Consider the following 17795-nt stretch of genomic DNA (forward strand, 5'->3'; position numbering starts at 1 on the left):
AAAAAAGTTATGAGCAATTTCCTTAAACTACTGCCGAATTAATATCAATCATACGCCCTATAACTTTTTTTTAAAAAATTACAATTTTCAAAATTTAACCAAATAATTTTGAAAATTGAATGATTTTCTATATAAAATGAAGAAAAACTTTACTAAACATTATTATTTAAATAAAAATATTTAGAAAATAAAAAAATATTTTTTTTAATTTTCATATTTAAAATTAAAATTTGTTTTACCAAAATGTTAAAATATAATTTTAGTCTAAATATATTAATTCACTTGAGAGTTATGTTAACAAATCCTTTTAAATTTTACTAATCCTTCAAAAACCATAAAAGTTATGAGCAATTTTATCAAACTACTGCTGAATTAATATCAATCATACGCCTCCAAACAAAATTTTTAAAAATTACAATTTTAAGCATTTAACCAGCTAATTTTAAAAACTGCATGATTTTATATATAAAATCAATGAAGCTTTTACTAAAAATTATTATTTAAATAAAAATATTTAGAAAATAAAAAATATATTTTTTTAATTTTCATATTTAAAATAAAAATTTGTTTTACCAAAATGTTGAAATATAATTTTAGTCTAAATATATTAATTCACTTGAGAGTTATGTTAACAAATTCTTTTAAATTTTACTAATCCTTTAAAAATTAAAAAAGTTATGAGCAATTTTGTCAAACTACTGCTGAATTAATATTAATCATACGCCTTCAAACAAAATTTTTAAAAATGACAATTTTAAACATTTAACAAGATTAAATTAAAAATTTAATGATTTTATATATAAAATCAATGAAAACCTTGCTAAATGTTATTATTTAAATAAAAATATTTTGAAAATAAAAAAAGATTTTTTTTAATTTTCATATTTAAAATAAAAATTTGTTTTACCAAAATGATTAAAAATAATTTAAGTCTTTACATATTAAAACGCTTAAGAGTTGTGCAAAGAAAGCCTTTTAAATTTTACTAATCCTTTAAAATTTAAAAAAGTTATGAGCAATTTCCTTAAACTACTCCGGAATTAATATCAATCATACGCCTCCAAACAAAATTTTTAAAAATGATAATTTTAAACATTTAACACGCTTAAATTAAAAATTTATTGATTTTATATATAAAATCAATGAAAGCCTTACTAAATATTATTATTTAAATAAAAATATTTAGAAAATAAAAAAATATTTTTTTAATTTTCATATTAAAAATTAAAATTTGTTTTACCAAAATCTTGAAATATAATTTTAGTCTAAACTAAAATTATTTAACCAAATAATTTTGAAAACTGAATGATTTTATATTTAAAATCAATGAAAACCTTACTAAAAATTATTATTTAAATAAAAATATTTAGAAAATAAAAAAAATATTTTTTTAATTTTCATGTTTAAAATAAAAATTTGTTTTACCAAAATGATTAAAAATAATTTTAGTCTTTACCTATTAAAACGCTTAAAAATTGTGCAAAGAAATTCTTTTAAATTTTACAAATCGTTCAAAAATTAAAAAAGTTATGAGCAATTTCCTTAAACTACTGCCGAATTAATATCAATCATACGCCCTATAACTTTTTTTTAAAAAATTACAATTTTCAAAATTTAACCAAATAATTTTGAAAATTGAATGATTTTCTATATAAAATGAAGAAAAACTTTACTAAACATTATTATTTAAATAAAAATATTTAGAAAATAAAAAAATATTTTTTTTAATTTTCATATTTAAAATTAAAATTTGTTTTACCAAAATGTTAAAATATAATTTTAGTCTAAATATATTAATTCACTTGAGAGTTATGTTAACAAATCCTTTTAAATTTTACTAATCCTTCAAAAACCATAAAAGTTATGAGCAATTTTATCAAACTACTGCTGAATTAATATCAATCATACGCCTCCAAACAAAATTTTTAAAAATTACAATTTTAAGCATTTAACCAGCTAATTTAAAAAACTGCATGATTTTATATATAAAATCAATGAAGCTTTTACTAAAAATTATTATTTAAATAAAAATATTTAGAAAATAAAAAATATATTTTTTTAATTTTCATATTTAAAATAAAAATTTGTTTTACCAAAATGTTGAAATATAATTTTAGTCTAAATATATTAATTCACTTGAGAGTTATGTTAACAAATTCTTTTAAATTTTACTAATCCTTTAAAAATTAAAAAAGTTATGAGCAATTTTGTCAAACTACTGCTGAATTAATATTAATCATACGCCTTCAAACAAAATTTTTAAAAATGACAATTTTAAACATTTAACAAGATTAAATTAAAAATTTAATGATTTTATATATAAAATCAATGAAAACCTTGCTAAATGTTATTATTTAAATAAAAATATTTTGAAAATAAAAAAAGATTTTTTTTAATTTTCATATTTAAAATAAAAATTTGTTTTACCAAAATGATTAAAAATAATTTAAGTCTTTACATATTAAAACGCTTAAGAGTTGTGCAAAGAAAGCCTTTTAAATTTTACTAATCCTTTAAAATTTAAAAAAGTTATGAGCAATTTCCTTAAACTACTCCGGAATTAATATCAATCATACGCCTCCAAACAAAATTTTTAAAAATGATAATTTTAAACATTTAACACGCTTAAATTAAAAATTTATTGATTTTATATATAAAATCAATGAAAGCCTTACTAAATATTATTATTTAAATAAAAATATTTAGAAAATAAAAAAATATTTTTTTAATTTTCATATTAAAAATTAAAATTTGTTTTACCAAAATCTTGAAATATAATTTTAGTCTAAATATATTAATTCACTTGAGAGTTATGTTAACAAATCCTTTTAAATTTTACTAATCCTTTAAAAATTAAAAAAGTTATGAGCAATTTCCTTAAACTACTGCCGAATTAATATTAATCATACGCCTCCAAACAAATTTTTTAAAAATTACAATTTTAATGATTTAACTGGTCTATTTAAATTCTATAAATGTTTTATATTTAAAATGTGTAAAAGAATTTAAAAAAATTAACGTTTTAATACAAATATTAAGAAAAAGTGATCAAGATATTTGAGGAAAAAAATTTTTTTTTTTTAAGTTTGATGGTAAAAAATTAATTTATTTTGCTTATTTTCAATAAGAAATTCTTTAGAATATGTGATGACAATGACAAAATTATGACAATTGTTTAATTTTGAATTTTTATCAAATCAAATTGACAATTTTTATCCATCTTTATTTAGCTTTTATTTAGCATAAATATATGTGAAAATATTTTAGTTTATATTTTGTTTGAGTATTTTTTTAACAGCCAATTTAAATCTTATTAAATTATGCGTCTGAGACAAAGGCAAAGAGCCGGAATTTTAAAACCATTGTTTGCTAAATAAGGAATTTGCTACATTTAAGACAATTTTTTTGGGTGTTTAAGAAAAAAATCTTAAGGCGCTTAAACATGTTTGTATACAAACATTTTATAAATGTTTAAAACCAAAGACTTATTTCTTGTGTTGACAACATTGTCGGCATATTTTAAACTAAAAATACATTTAAGTCAGGTAGTTTTGTTAGTGGTTTTCTTAGTAATATATTTAAATAAGCGAATTTTTGTTTAAAAGGAATTTCTATTGTTATAGAAAAATAATAAATTTATTTGTTTTCTTGCAGCTAAAATGCCATTAATGACTTTTGGAAAAATGTTAACACAGTAGAGGTAAGTTTTTGAAATAGTTTTGATTTCTCTATGTTCCAGCTACATTGCTTGAAATTGTTTAAAGTTTAATGATTTGATTTAAATTTAATTCAACCAAATAAAGCCTACATCATTAATCTAACGATTTATTTAGCTTTAAAACTAATAAATTAAACATTTTCCAAAATATTGAAGCAAAAAAAAATCGAGATCAAAAATTTTCATTAAATTTTATGAAGCAAAGAAACCAACCAGCAAATTACCATTTTAAAAACACCCACCAACTAAACACTAAATTCATTTCAAAATAAATAAAGAATTCGATCAGATTTTGTTTTGGCTTATTACAATTTTATGCAAAATTACTCAAGACAACGCAGCGGAAGAAAGTGGGTTGAAAAAACTGCAGCAAAAAAAAAAATTATTAAATTTTCAAACTAATCCCCCTACAAATAACACAAAAATATTTTTTTGGAGGTGTTAACAACAATAACACTAGAAAACCCACATTAATATTTTTCTACATTTAAAAATATGAAAATATGAAAGATATTTACTGACACCTGAGCTAACGGAAATCATATAAAAAAACTACCAAAATTTAATAGACCATCTAAAACATAAACTGATCAGCTGTCTTTTTATAGAATAAAGTGTATATGTCTGCTGTTCATATTTATAAATATATAAAATTTAAGACGCCAGTCACTTAATTTTTTTATATATGTAAGTCTCTAAAAAAAATAAATGCATAAAAAAACAAAGTAATGCATCCGATATTTCAACTCAGGCATATAAATGCAAAGCAATGCCCTACACTATAAATAATAAGGCATAAAAATAAACAAAATAATAAGAAACATCCTATAAAACGTAACTAATATTCCTGCAAATAAAAATCTCTAGATATTTCAAATATTTCTTCAATTTAAATTTAATAAATTTACAAAAATGACAAGTGACAATGACAAAATTATGACAGAATAATAAAAGTCACACAGATTTTATTAGACAATTAAACGCTGGTTAGGAAAATATATAAAAAACCAAAATTTTTTTTAAATTTTTAAAATTTAATTTTTTTTTTTTTTTTAAATGACAAGTGACAAAAAAGTGACAACATAAAAAAATAACTAATAATCTTCCAAATAAACATCAATATAGTTTTAGCAAATTTTTTTATTCCTAGGCCTAGCAATTCAACAAAATGACAAGTGACAGTGACAAAATTATGACAGAATTTAAAAAAGTGACAAGGATTTTTAGCACAAATAAATATAGTTTATAAAAACATATTAACATGCAACAAAATTTTATTAATTTTTCTAAATTTTAAGAAAATTTAAAAATAAATGACAAGTGACAAAAAAGTGACAACACAAAAACATAACTAATAATCTTCCAAATAAACATCAATATAGTTTTAGCAAATTTTTTATTGCTAGGCCTAGCAATTCAACAAAATGACAAGTGACAGTGACAAAATTATGACAGAATTTAAAAAAGTGACAAGGATTTTTAGCACAAATAAACATAGTTTATAAAAACATATTAACATGCAACAAAATTTTCTTTGTTTTTCTAAATTTTAAGGAAATTTAAAAATAAATGACAAGTGACAAAAAAATGACAGCGTAAAAACATAACTAATAATCTTCCAAATAAACATCAATATAGTTTTAGCAAATTTTTTTATTCCTTGGCCTAGCAATTCAACAAAATGACAAGTGACAATGACAAAAGTATGACAAAATTTAAAAAAGTGACAAGGATTTTTAGCACAAATAAATATAGTTTATAATAACATATTAACATGCAACCAAATGTTCTCAATTTTTCTAAATTTTAAGAAAATTTTAAAAAAGTGACAAGTGACAAAAAAGTGACAACATAAAAAAATAATTGATAATCTTCCAAATAAACATCAATATAGTTTTAGCAATTTTTTTTATTCCTAGGCCTAGCAATTCAACAAAATGACAAGTGACAGTGACAAAAGTATGACCAAATTTAAAAACGGGAAAAGGATTTTTATCACAAATAAATATAGTTTATAAAAACATATTAACATGCGACAAAATTTTTTTCATTTTTCTAAATTTTAAGAAAATTTTAAAATAAATGATAAGTGTCAAAAAAGTGACAACTTAAAAAAATAACTAATAATCTTCCAAATAAACATCAATATAGTTTTAGCAAATTTTTTATTGCTAGGCCTAGCAATTCAACTAAATGACAAGTGGCAGTGACAAAATTATGACAAAATTTAAAAAAGTGACAAGGATTTTTAGCACAAATAAACACAGTTTATAAAAACATATGAAGATGTGAAAAAATTTTCTTAATTTTTCTAATTTTTAAGAAAATTTTAAAAAAAGTGACAAGTGACAAAAAAGTGACAACATGAAAACATAACAAATAATCTTCCAAATAAACATCAATATAGTTTTAGCAAATTTTTTTATTCTTAGGCCTAGCAATTCAACAAAATGACAAGTGACAGTGACAAAAGTATGACAAAATTTAAAAAAGTGACAAGGATTTTTAGCACAAATAAATATAGTTTATAAAAAACATATAAAGATGTCTTAAAGTTTTCTTAGTTTTTCCAATTTTTAAGAAAATTTTAAAAAAAGTGACAAGTGACAAAAAAGTGACTGCATAAAAACATAACAAATAATCTGCCAAATAAACATCAATATAGTTTTAGCAATTTTTTTTATTCCTAGGCCTAGCAATTCGACAAAATGACAAGTGACAGTGACTAAATTATGACAAAATTTAAAAAAGTGACAAGGATTTTTAGCACAAATAATTATAGTTTATAAAAACATATAAAAATGTCTTAAAGTTTTCTTAATTTTTCCAATTTTTAAGAAAATTTTTAAAAAAGTGACAAAAAAGTGACAACATAAAAAAATAACTAATCATCTTCCAATTAAAAATTAATATTGTTTTAGCAACTTTTTTTATTCCTAGGCCTAGCAATTCAACAAAATGACAAGTGACAGTGACAAAATTATGACAGAATTTAAAAAAGTAACAAGGATTTTTAGCACAAATAAATATAGTTTATAAAAACATATTAACATGCAACAAAATTTTCTTAATTTTTCTAAATTTTAAGAAAATTTTAAAAAAAGTGACAAGTGACAAAAAAGTGACACATAAAAAAATAATTAATAATCTTCCAAATAAACATCAATATAGTTTTAGCAAATTTTTTTATTCCTAGGCCTAGCAATTCAACAAAATGATAAGTGACAGTGACAAAATTATGACAAAATTTAAAAAAGTGACATGGATTTTTAGCACAAATAAATATAGTTTATAAAAACATATTAACATGCAACAAAATTATCTTAATTTTTATAAATTTTAAGAAAATTTAAAAAAAAGTGACAAGTGACAAAAAACTGACAACATGAAAACATAACAAATAATCATCCAAATAAACATCAATATAGTTTTAGCAAATTTTTTATTTCTAGGCCTAGCAATTCAACAAAATGACTAGTGACAGTGACAAAAGTATGACAGAATTTAAAAAAGTGACAAGGATTTTTAGCACAAATAAATATAGTTTATAAAAACTTATTAACATGCAACAAAATTTTCTTAATTTTTCTAAATTTTAAGAAAATTTCAAAAATAATGACAAGTGACAAAAAAGTGACAACATAAAAACATAAGTAATAATCTTCCAAATAAACATCAATATTGGTTTAGCAAATTTTTTTATTCCTAGGCCTAGCAATTCAACAAAATGACAAGTGACAATGACAAAAGTATGACAAAATTTAAAAAAGTGACAAGGATTTTTATCACAAATAAATATAGATTATAAAAACATATTAACATGCAACAAAATATTCTTAATTTTTCTAAATTTTAAGAAAATTTTAAAAAAAGTGACAAGTGACAAAAAAATGACAGCGTAAAAAAATCCTAATAACTATCCAAATATAAAACCATAAGGCTTATAAACAAATTCTCAATATTAAGTATGAAAATTTAGCAAAATGACAAGTGACAGTGACAAAATTATGACAATATTTAAAAAAGTGACAAGGATTTTTAGCACAAATAAATATAGTTTATAAAAACATATAATTTTGTTTAAAGTTTTCTTAGTTTTTCCAATTTTTAAGAAAATTTTAAAAATAGTGACAGTGACAAAAAAAATGACAGTGTAAAAAAAATCCTAATAATTATCCAAATATAAAACCATAAGGCTTTTAAACAAATTTTCAATATTTAGTATGAAAATTTAGCAAAATGACAAGTGACAGTGACAAAAGTATGACAAAATTTAAAAACGGGAATAGGATTTTTATCACAAATATACATAGTTTACAAAAACATATAAAGATGTCTTAAAGTTTTCTTAGTTTTTCTAATTTTTAAGAAAATTTTAAAAAACGTGACAAGTGACAAAAAAGTGACAGCGAAAAAAAATCCTAATAATTATCCAAGTATAAAAACATAAGGCTTTTAAACAAATTTTCAATATTTAGTATGAAAATTTAGCAAAATGACAAGTGACAGTGACAAAAGTATGACAAAATTTTAAAAAGTGACAAGGATTTTTAGCACAAATAAATATAGTTTATAAAAACATATAAACATGTCTTAAAGTTTTCTTATTTTTTCCAATTTTTAAGAAAATTTAAAAATAAGTGACAAGTGACAAAAAAATGACAGCCTGAAAAAATCCTAATAATTATCCAAATATAAAACCATAAGGCTTTTAAACAAATTTTCAATAATTAGTATGAAAATTTAGCAAAATGACAAGTGACAGTGACAAAAGTATGACAAAATTTTAAAAACTAGCCTGGATTATTTTTAATTTAACTTGCAAGTTAATATTATAATATAAAATCATTAAATTCATTAACATTTCCTGGTTTTATTGAAAATAAATTAAAAAAGTGACAAATGACAAGAAAGTGACAACATGCTAAAGTTTAATTTTCATCTTGCAATTATAAATTATTATAGTTTTCTATATTTTTTTCGATGTGTAGCATGTTAAGCTAACAAAATGACCAGTGACAATGACAAAATTGTGACAAAAATTAAAAATGCTAACAGATTATTATGCTCTTTAATTAGTATTTATAAGTCTGACTAAGAAATGAATATATTTTTTCTTATTTCTTTTGGATTTTCTAAAAAATTTCACAAAATGACAAATGTCACAAAAAGTGACAAAAATTTAAATTTAAATTTTTTTTTTAATTTTCATTGATTTTGAAAAATAATTCTATTTTGAAATAGGGCATATTTGTGTTCTACTTCACTAGATATTTTCGCTATTTCATTTCTAATATTTTAATTTTGTTTTGTTTTTGAATTAGTCGTCTTACAACAAAATTGTGCTAACGTTGACAGATTTCCAACAACAACAAAAAGAGCCACAAAACTCAACTACATGTTGACAGTTCCAATTTTTGTTTGTTTGTTGGTATTTTTTTCTTTTGTTGCTTGCTCTTGCATTTCAAATGCATTTTAATAGACGGCCCCTTGCTGGCATATAATTTTTTATTTTTGGTAAATGTGCTTCTTTTTTTTGTATTTTTTGTTGTTGTTTTGTTACAAAGCTTTTAGGCTTTTCATACATGTAATTATTTATAAGATCAAGTTGCAAATTTGTTTCAGTTTAAACTATTTTGGAAGCAGCTATTTTTTTAGATTTTGTTTAGGTTTTCTTAAAAAGAAATAAAAATTTCCGGTTCAGTTAGTTTGACATAGATTTTTATGCATTGAGGCTGTTTGTTTTTGGAATAATTATAAAATTAAAGGTGATATAGAGGAAAATTGTATAAAAAAGTAAAAGCAGTTCTATTTTTAAAATAAATTTAAATCATTTTGCTGACTGTCATCTGTGTTAGTAGCAGACCTGTGACCTGTTGCTTAAAACCTCAACTCTCAAAAATGTGGGTGAAGCTGTCCATCAACTTCATAAACATCATTATTATTTCTTGTTTTAATAATATGTTAATACTAATTTTTATGTTTTTTTCAACGTTTAAAGAATTTGAAAAATTTACATAAAATTATCTTCATATTTTTCATAGTTTACGATGGACTCATAAACATTTTGTTTATGCTAAATTTTTCTATTAAAAGCGTTTTAAATAATGTGAAAAATATGTAAATAATCTTTAAAAAGATTTAAAATATGTTTAAACAAATTTATTAAGCTCTTATAGGCTTGAAAATTAAAAAATTTCATTAAAATTAAATTTTCTTTAAAAAGCTTTTAAAGCTTTTTGTTTAAAAAGGCTTTAAATAAATAAATTTTAAATAAAAATTCGAATTTAAAGCATTTTCAAGCTTTAGAAATAAGTTTTTTGAAAGAATTAAAAAAAAAATTCAAAATTTTTAAGTATTTTTAAAAAAGCTTTGAAAGCTTTTTTGATTAAAAGACCTTGAATTAAGGATTTTAAATAAAAATTAAATTTAAACTATTAAGCAGCCTTAAAACACTATTTTTGTTATAAATTTAAGAAAAAGTAAAAAAAGCTCTGAAAGCTTTTTCCCAAAAACAAAGAAAATTGAGCAAAAATTTCATAATTTTAATAAAAGAAACTAGTTTAATTGAATTTAAAGCATTTAAAAGCTTCAGAAACAAGTTTTTAAATATTTTTTTAAAAAAGCTTTGAAAGCTTTTTTGATTAAAAGGCCTTGAATTAAGGATTTTAAATAAAAATTTAATTTAAAGTATTAAGAAGCCTTAGAACACTATTTTTATTATAATTTTAAGAAAAAGTAAAAAAAAGCTCTGAAAGCTTTTTCCCAAAAACAAAGAAAATTGAGCAAAAACTTTATAATTTTAATAAAAGAAATCGAATTTAAGGTATTTAAAAGCTTTAGAAACGAATTTTTCCACAAGTTTTTAAATATTTAAAAAAAAGCTTTGAAAGCTTTTTTGATAAAAAGACCTTGAATTAAAGATTTTAAATAAAAATTAAATTTAAACTATTAAGCAGCCTTAAAACACTATTTTTGTTATAAGTTTAAGAAAAAGTAAAAAAAAGCTCTGAAAGCTTTTTCACAAAAACAGAGAAAATTGAGCAAAAACTTTATAATTTTAATGAAAGAAACTAGTTTAATTGAATTTAAAGCATTTAAAAGCTTTACAACCAAGTTTTTCCACAAGTTTTTAAATATTTAAAAAAAAAGCTTTGAAAGCTTTTTTGATTAAAAGACCTTGAATTAAGGATTTTAAATAAAAATTTAATTTAAAGCATTAAGCAGCCTTAAAACACTATTTTTGTTATAAATTTAAGAAAAAGTAAAAAAAGCTCCAAAAGCTTTTTTCCAAAAACTGAGAAATTTTAGCAAAAACCTCATAATTTTAATAAAATAAGCTAGTTTAATCGGTTTTAAAGCATTTTATGCTTTAGAAACGAGTTTTTCTACAAGTTTTTAAAAAATTTTTTAAAAAAGCTTTGAAAGCTTTGAAAGCTTGATTAAAATACCTTAAATTAAGGATTTTAAATAAAAATTAGATTTAAAGTATTTAAAAGCCTTAAAACACTATTTTTGTTATAAATTTAAGGAAAAGTAAAAAAAGCTCTGAAAGCTTTTTCCCAAAAACAAAGAAAATTGAGCAAAAACTCCATAATTTTAATAAAAGAAACCAGTTTAATTGAATTTAAAGCATTTAAAAGCTTTAGAAACGTGTTTTTCGAAATATTTTTAAATAATTTTAAAAAAAGCTTTGAAAGCTTTTTTTTAAAAAGACCATTAGTTTGAGATTTTAAATAAAGATTATAATTTAAAATGTCTAGAGGCTTTAAAACATATTTCTTTTTATAAAATCCTGGAAAAATTAAAAAGCTCCGAAAGCTTTTTCCAAAAGCTTAGAAAACTTGGCAAAAACCTCATAACTTTAATGCAAGAAACTAGTTTAATCGATCTTAAAAGCATTTCAAAGCCTTAGAATTAAGTTTGTTCCACAAATTTACTGAAAACTTTCAAAATGTTTGAATATTTTTAGAAAAGCTTTGAAAGCTTTTTTGATTAAAAGTCCTTGAAAGCTTTTTTGATTAAAAGTCCTTGAATTAAATAAAATTAAATTTAAAGTATTAAGAAGCCTTAAAATACTATTTTTGTTATAAATTTAAGAAAAAGTAAAAAAAGCTCTGAAAGCTTTTTTCCAAAAACAAAGAAAATTGAGCAAAAACTTCATAATTTTAATAAAAGAAACTAGTTTAATCGAATTTAAAGCATTTAAAAGCTTTAGAAACGAGTTTTTCCACAAGTTTTTAAATATTTTTAAAAAAAGCTCTGAAAGCTTTTTTCCAAAAACAAAGAAAATTGAACAAAAACTTTATAATTTGAATGCATGAAACTAATTTAACAATGTCTGCTATATTTTAATATTGAAATTTGGAAATAAGCTTTGAAATTTAAAAATATTTTGAAAAAAGTTTTGAAAGCTTTTTGTATTAAAATTCCATGAATATGAGATTTTTTAAAAAAAATTAATTAACATATTTACAGGCTTTAAAAACATATTTAATTGTATAAATTCATGAAAAAATAAAATAAGTTCTGAAAGCTTTTTTCCAAAAACAGAGAAAATTTTTTGAAAAAACTCATAATTTTATTGAAAGAAGCTAGTTTAATCGATTGTAAAGCATTTTATAGCTTTAGAAACAAGGTTTTCCACATTTTTTTTAATTTTTTTAAAAAAGCTTTGAAAGCTTTTTTGAATAAAATACCTTGAACTTAGAATTTTAAATAAAAAATCTAATTTAAAGTATTAAGAAGTTGAAAATCACAAATTTTGTTATAAATTTATGAAAAAATAAAAAAAGCTCCAAAAGCTTTTTGCCAAAAACTGAAAAAAATTTAGCAAAAACCTCATAATTTTAATAAAATAAACGAGTTTAAGAATATCTGATAGATTTTTCTGTTAAAATTTTATTAAATTACTTAAAATTTTAAGTTTTTTTTAAAAAAAGTTTCAAAAGCTTTTTTGTTAAAAGTCGTTAGGTTCATGTTTTTAAATCAAAAATTTAAATTAAAGCATTAAGAAGCTCTTGAGTTATGGTTTTTCTATAAAATTGAAGAGAATTTAAAAAAAAAAACAAAAAGCTTTTGAAAGCTTTTTGGTTGAAAAGACTTGAATTGTTGATTTCTATAAAATATAATAGTTTTAATTATTAAGAGACTACAAAAACATGGTTTCTCTGTAATTTAAATCAGAAATAAAAAAAGCTTTAAAAGCTTTTGGTGAAAAAATTTTAAAAATTGCGAAATTAAAAAAAAATTGTGAAAAAATAAGGAAATGAAGAGATTTTAAAGAAAAAAGCTTTTTCTCATAAAAATATGAGAAATTAAAAAAAGCTTTTGTTGGAAAAATAAAGAGAACATTAGGAAATTAAGAGATTTAAAAAAAAAAGCTTTTTCTCATTAAGCTTTAGCATCAAAGTTTCATTTCTATCTTAAATTCCATTACATTTTTGTTCAACCAATTGTGGAAGCCAATGGCTGCCATAATTTTGTCTTAATTATTAAAAACAAAACTACTATTTCTTTTTGTGTCCCCTTCAAAAACAAAAATGACAGCAAAACTATTTAAATTATTTTTTTTATGCCGATTCAGTAAACACTCGGTAAACAACACACAGCAATTTTTGTTTAAAATGCGTGGGTTGTGTGATAATGTAAACTAGTGTTGTTTATTTTATTTCATTTTTTTTGGCCTCTTGAGATGTTTTAATGGGTTTTTAATTTATTTTTTTGGAATTTTTTATTTTCATGTTTTAATTTTATGACAAATCAAAGTGCTACTTACAAAAGCCATAAAAATATCAAATCAAATAAAATGAGTGTGTTGTTTAGTTTGCTATAATGATTTGAAATTATGGCATAGTTAATGTTTAACACAAACTTGTTATAGTTGTCATCCTACATTCAAAATTTTTTTTCAAATTTTATTGAATTTTTTCTTAAAATATTTCAAGTAATTTGATCTGGTTTAAGAAATATTGAGTTACAATTTAACATAATTCATTTCTTTTTCTTAGGTAGTCTTTTTTTTATCAATAAAAATTCATTTTTATCCCTTTTACTTTATAATAATAAATAAATAACAACTCACGCGTCCTTTTGTTGGCAAGAAAAGTTTTAGTTTCTTTCAAAATTCCATATTGAAATGAAACAAGAAGTACGTCAAAAAACAACATAAAAAAAGAGGGGGAATTTTTAAAAGAAAACACACTTTGGAAAGAAATTTATAAAACGAACACATTTTTTTATGTTTGAGTATCAGTTTACAAAAATATTTTTTTGTTTTCCAGCAAATATGCCCTACACTAGGTCATGGTAGTGAAAGCTGGGCACATTTTACCAATCGATATTAATTAAAAGCAAGAAAAAATTGTTTAAAATATTAAGTAATCAAATGAAAATCTTTAAGAAGCTCTAAAAACCTATTTTTTCGACAAATTTAAGATATAATAAAAAAAGCTCCGAAAGCTTTTCTCCCTAAAAGTGTAAAAAATTTATATAAACCTCATAAATTTATCGAAAGAAACTTGTTAAATGAGAGTTAATAGATTTTTTTTTCAAAATTTGGAAAAAAAAATTGGAAAAATTAAATATTTTTTAAAAAGCTCGGAAAGCTTTTTGTTTCAAAAAACTAAAAATTTGTGATTTTAAATAATAAATTAAATATAAAGCATTTAGAAGCTTTAAAAATCAGTTTATCCAAAAAAATAATTCGAATTTCTCAATAAATAAGAGAAAAACTGAAAAAAAGCTTTCAAAGCTTTTTGCTTAAAAAGTTTAAAAAATTATGATTTTGTATAAAATATCAAATTTAAAGCTTGAGAAAATATAAAAAACAATTTTTTTCTAACAAATTCTAAAAAAAAATAAAAAAAGCTCCCTAAGCTTTTATCTCCAAAAGTGTGGTAAATCTGTATTAACCTCATAATTTTAACAAGAAATTTTTGATTTTAAATAGAAAATCCTATTTAAAGTATTTCGCAACAACTTATATGTTAATTCTAAAGAAAATAAAAAAAGCTCCAAAAGCTCTCTACAAAAGTTTGGAAAATCCATGTCAACCACATAATTTTAAAGAGAAATTTGAGATTTTAAATAAAAAGTCATAAATTAAATATTTCGCAACAAATTATATAAATTTTAAACAAAATCCAAAAAAGCTTCAAAAGCTTTTTAACCAAAAAGTATGGAAAATGAACCAAACCTTCCTAATATTAAAGAACTAACTTATTTAATGATGTCTGACTTGTATTTCTCAATAAATAAGGGAAAAAGTGAAAAAAGCTTTGAAAGCTTTTTTTCGAACAAATAAAAAAAATAAGATTTTGAATAAAATATCATATTTAAAGCTTGAGAAATTCAAAAAAACAATTTTTTTCGACAAATACTAAAGAAAATAAAAAAAGCTCCAAAAGCTTTTCTCTACAAAAGTTTGGAAGATCCATGTCAACCACATAATTTTAAGGAGAACTTTGAGATTTTAAATAAAAATTCATATTAAACATATTTAGCAGCAAATTGTAAACATTTTAGAGGAAATCATTAAAAAGCTTTAAAAGCTTTATTTTCCAAAAAGTATGGAAAATGAACAAAAACATACTAATATTATAAAACTAACTTATTTAATGATGTCTGACTTGTATTTCTCAATAAATAAGGGAAAAAGTGAAAAAAAGCTTTTAAAGCTTTTTTTCGAAAAAATCTAAAAATTAAGATTTTAAATAAAATATAAAATTTAAAGCTTGAGAAACTCTAAAAAACAATTTTTTCCAACAAATACTAAAGAAAATAAAAAAAAGCTTCGAAAGCTTTTTTCCCCTAAGGTGCGGTAAAGCTATTTTAACCTCATAATTTTAACGAGAAATTTGAGATTTTAAATAAAAATTCATATTAAAAATATTTAGCAGCAAATTGTAAAAATTTTAGAGAAAATCCTTAAGAAGCTTTAAAAGCTTTTTTCCCAAAAAGTGTGGAAAATCTACAAAAACCTCAGAATATTATAAAAAGAAGTTATTTAATGATTTCTGACTTGAATTTCTCAATAAATAAGGGAAAAACTAAAAAAAGCTTTTAAAGCTTTTTTTCGAAAAAATCTAGAAATTAAGATTTTGAAAAAAATATCAAATTTAAAGCCTTTAGAAACTCTAAAAACAAGTTTTTCCGACAAATTCGAGGGAAAATAGTTAAAAGCTTTAGTTTTGTTATACAAAAAGCTTTTTTCGCTAACTAAAAGTAAAACATTTTAAAGTCGTTATTGTTTGCTATAAAATTGTGTCTCACTTATTTCAATTTTGTTGTTATTTTTTTTAATTTGTTCCTGCAATTTGCGAAACGTTTTCATGCTTTATGATTTTTTTCTAAAGACTGTTGTGCAGTGATCATCGCAAATTAAACCAGAATTTCATACAACAAACCCTCAAAATGCACGTTTCATTAAAAGAATTTTGTATAAACAAAATATACACACATACATATAAATGATGTTAATCGTTGTGGAAAATCATGTTAATTTTAACTGACATTTAAAGGTTTCTAATAATACAAAAAAAATAAACTTTTGTTTAAGGAAATTTTATTAAACAACACATATTTAACAACTTGCACGTCACAAAAGATTAAATTTCATAATTTGTAAAATTTTTTCTAGTTAACTATAAAAAAACGTATAAATTTGTTCCAAAAGAAATTATTGTGTTCAAAACACGTGTTTTAAATATAGACTCATAAAGACAGACATTTTTTCCGAAACAATTTTTATTACATTTTAGTTTGGTAGCCCTCCCTTTTTATTTTTTCCTTTTAAAGTCTACAATTACACAATTCTTTAGTACTTGTCATTGATTTTTCTAATATTATTTATGATTTGTCTGCTAGAAAATCCAAAATCTAAAGACAAAAATAAAAGATCATTAACTTGAAATATTTTACATTGAGAAGAAACAAAAAATAAAAAAAAAATAATGACCTAAATATCACAAAACCATAAATCATTTGGTAAATGAAAAAATATAAATAATAAAAGAAAATCTTATGAAATTTTTGAAAAATTTAATTCCCAAAGATAAATATGGAAATTGGTATTGCTTAAAAAATCAATCTACTATTACAAACTAAAGGAAAATAGAATAATAATAAATAACTATAGATTTAGTAAAGAAAAATATACACCAAAGCCTATTTTAAAGATTTTGAACAAAAAAGCTTTTAAAGCTTTTTCTTTAAAATTTCTTATATTTAACAAAAATTATAACAAAATTTATGAATTTCTTTAATACCTTCAAAAATCTATTATTTAAACATGGTTTTCTTTATATTTTACACAAAAGCTTTTAAAGCTTTTTTAAATTTCTTATATTTTATACTGAAATTCTATAAAAAATAATAAAAATAAAATAAACAACAAAATTGTATATAATTTATGTAGTTTTTATAAAATTTTAGCAAAAAAAGCTTTCGAAATTTTTAAAGCTTTTTGGAAAATCTTTCTATTTTCTTTTAAGATTGCACAGAAATCAAGAATTTATCATTACCTATAAAAAAAACCAAAATTCAAGGATTTTTATCTAAAAAGCTTTCAAAGCTTTTTTTATTATTTTACAAATTTAAAGAAAAACATCTGTCAGATATTGTTAAACTAGTTTCTTTCTAACAAATGATGAGATTTTTATACAATTATGGATCATTTATGTAATTTTTCGACAATTTTAACAAAAAAAAGCTTTTAAAATTTTTAAAGCTTTTTAAAAAATCTGTCTATTTTCTCTTAAAATTGTACAGCAATCAAGAATTTATAGCATGACGTAATAAAATCGAATATTTCCTCTTAAAAATCCACTATTCAAGGATTTTTATTTAAAAAGCTTTAAAAGCTTTTTTTTATTATTTTACAAATTTAAAGAAAAACATCTGTCAGATATTGTTAAATTAGTTTCTTTCTAACAAATTATGAGATTTTTGTACAATTATGGATTATTTATATAATTTTTCCACAATTTTACCAAAAAAGCTTTTGAAATTTTTTAAAGCTTTTTAGAAAATCATTTTTTTTTCTCTTAAAATTGTACAGAAATCAATAATTTATTAA

The 17795-nt window shown here is 21.1% G+C and overlaps 1 protein-coding gene across 1 annotated transcript in view; it reads left to right on the plus strand.

The window, feature by feature from the left end:
• The window catches only part of boi (brother of ihog), a 100000-nt gene that overhangs the window by 9200 nt on the left and 73005 nt on the right, over positions 1-17795 (plus strand). Inside the window, exon 2 of the mRNA XM_065508534.1 lies at positions 3655-3700. The gene's annotated coding sequence lies outside the window, so the exon portion shown is untranslated. The remainder of the gene's footprint in view (positions 1-3654; positions 3701-17795) is intronic.

Source organism: Calliphora vicina, chromosome 4 (genome assembly GCF_958450345.1).
Source record: "Calliphora vicina chromosome 4, idCalVici1.1, whole genome shotgun sequence".
NCBI classification, from domain to species: domain Eukaryota; kingdom Metazoa; phylum Arthropoda; class Insecta; order Diptera; family Calliphoridae; genus Calliphora; species Calliphora vicina.